Genomic DNA, 3117 nt, shown 5'->3' with positions numbered 1-3117 from the left:
TCCGCACATAGCCACATGGCCTGGTGGATGCAGTTGTCAATGTTTCTTTTGGATTCTAGTGTCTGGCATGGCCCTAGCAATGATCTGCTGAACTGAATTGAAATATAGCACTCTAAGCCATAGTGAGAACATATAAACAGTACTAATGGCTGGGACTAAACGGAGAAATAAAACTCATACAATGGGATGTTTCCTTTGGAGGTGATCTAGTTCACTGTTTTCCTATTTTTTCCACAGTGTACCAAAAACAGATCTAGCATTTTTGTGTAATATACAGTAGGATCTGGAACACTCCAGTTATTATAATAAAGAAGGAGGAAGAGGATAGGCAGAGAGAAATGGGGATGAGTTTGTCACCCTGGTAAGGGCTCAGATGATAGTTTTCAAGCTACTCTGTGTCTTTCTATAATACCTTTGGAAATTCTAGATGAAGTCTAAAATTGAGGAAGGCAGAAGAGATGAGGATGCAGAAGGGAGGCTTTCAGGACACTCAGCTACCAGTTGTATTATAAGAGGAACCAAGGAAAGAAATTGCTTACCACCTCCTTCAAGACACCAAATGATAAAGGCCAAGGAAGGCCCAAATAAAATTCACTCTTTTCCTGTACACAGAATATGCCCAGAATTCCTGCCCGCCATATTTTCTCTAATGAGCTGAATAAATAGCACAGATCCATTTTGCCCTACCAAAAGCATAGACTTTAAGTATCCAGCACTATGCAATTTCAGTCCTTTCGCTCCAGTGTTGAGTGCACCTCCAAACAATCATTTCCCTGAGTTGTAAAATGCAATTCTGTATCACTTAGAACACAGTTCTCTATGGCTTAGCATGGCTCTAAGAGGAAAAGAAAAAATAAGACCTAAGAGAATGAGCAAGGAAATCACTTGTAATGATTTCATTCCCCTCTCGAAGAATTCATCTCCAAGGCCTAAAATTCCTAGGGATATGATTTCATTTATTCCCTCTTTCATCATAAACTGGTGCTGCAGTACATCAGGAACTCTGCTAAGCATAGGAAATGCACAGATAAAATACATAAAAATCAGTCTTCAGTAAGTTCACATTCTTGCAAAGAGAGAGATGCAGGAACAGGTAAAGATTCTTTGGTAGAGTGTGTTGTGAGTTAGGTGCAGTGAGCAAGGTGTGGGAGCTCTCCATTAGAGCAAAGAAAAGGAAATCCCACTTGGACTGAGGCATCAAAAGGCACCTCTCAGGAAAAGTAAGAACCAGGTGGAGTCTTGAAAGACAGAGGTAATTGGCTAAAGATAAAAAGGAAGGGGAAATTCCAGTGGAAGGGAAGACATTAAAAGGAACAGAGGCTAGAAAGAGCATGGCAATGAAAAAATGCTCATCATCACTGGCCATCAGAGAATGCAAATCAAAACCACAATGAGATACCATCTCACACCAGTTAGAATGGCAATCATTAAAAAGTCAGGAAACAACAGGTGCTGGAGAGGATGTGGAGAAATAGGAACACTTTTACACTGTTGGTGGGACTGTAAACTGGTTCAACCATTGTGGAAGACAGTGTGATGATTCCTCAGGGATCTAGAACTAGAAATACTATATGACCCAGCTATCCCATTACTGGGTATATGCCCAAAGGATTATAAATCATGCTGCTATAAAGACACATGCACACGTATGTTTATTGAGGCACTATTCACAATAGCAAAGACTAGGAACCAACCCAAGTGTCCAACAATGATAGACTGGATTAAGAAAATGTGGCACATATACATCATGGAATACTATGCAGCCATAAAAAAGGATGAGTTCATGTCCTTTGTAGGGACATGGATGAAGCTGGAAACCATCATTCTCAGCAAACTAACGCAAGGACAAAAAACCAAACATTGCATGTTCTTACTCATAGATGGGAACTGAACAATGAGAACACTTGGACACAGGAAATGGGACATCACACACCGGGTCCTGTCATGGGATGGGGGGAGTGGGGAGGGATAGCATTAGGAGATATACCTGATGTAAATGACGAGTTAATGGGTGCAGCACACCAACATGGCACATGTATACATATGTAACAAACCTGCATATTGTGCACATGTACCCTAGAACTTAAAGTATAATAAAAAACCAATATATATATATATATATATATAAAAGAAAAAAAAAGAAAGAGCATGGTTATTTTAAGGACCTACAGTTATGCCCAAGAGCAAAGTGTGTGAAGAAGGGAAGATGAGAGAAGAGAGGGGAGAGGTGAACAGAGGTTTGACAGGCTAGGAAGTGTGGAGTTTCTTTTAAAAAACCGTGGAGAGTCAAAACATTTCAAACAGGACAACAATGCAGCCAAATTTATGTATTAGAAGGAGCTCTCTGACACTGGTGCAGAGAAATGACTGGCAGAGAGGCCCATTAGGGAGGGATCTGCTTTAGTAAACAGACAGTAAATTAATGAGGCCTTTAACTGAGGCAGAGAGTGTGGTGAGGAAGGGTTGAACTAGAGAGGCTTCACAATGTCAAACTGATAGGACTCATTAAACATGAGGTTCAGGAAACCAGATGTCAGGGATGATTCACAGCTTGATTGCTTGGGAAGCTGAGTAGAAGATGGTGATATTCACTGAGATCAGAGATGAAAGAATTCCCAGGTTTCAGGGAAGTTGATGAGTTTAGTATTAAGCATACTGGCCTAATTCCCCCTGGTACTTAGGGCACGTACTATCTTGGATAAATTTAATTAAGACAGACTCTTTGGTCAGTAGAAATTTCTATCTCAGATCTTGAGCAACATGGAAAAAAGCTTTTGAAACAGATTTTATCAGCTCTAAAAGTATAATATCTTTCCAAACTGTCTCCCAGAACTCCCCATAATGACTTCTTCTCACTTCCATAGAGGGCAAGGAGGCGAACAAAAATGGATAGCATTTTATTTGAAGATAAGTTAGCTGTCTAGGATTAGCTATTTGCATGATACTATCTTAACTTTAAGAGCACTTTGATTTTTAGAATTCATGTTTTTTCAGGTCAATTTACAGACCTGTTAATTTTTTAAAAACAATTCTGAATTTATATACAATCTGTAGTTTATCAAACATATTACATTCTTCTGCATGTGGCTATCCAGTTATCCCAACACAATTTATTGA

The sequence above is a fragment of the Pan paniscus genome, chromosome 11 (genome assembly GCF_029289425.2).
Source record: "Pan paniscus chromosome 11, NHGRI_mPanPan1-v2.0_pri, whole genome shotgun sequence".
Lineage (NCBI taxonomy): Eukaryota > Metazoa > Chordata > Mammalia > Primates > Hominidae > Pan > Pan paniscus.
This window is presented reverse-complemented; position numbering follows the sequence as displayed.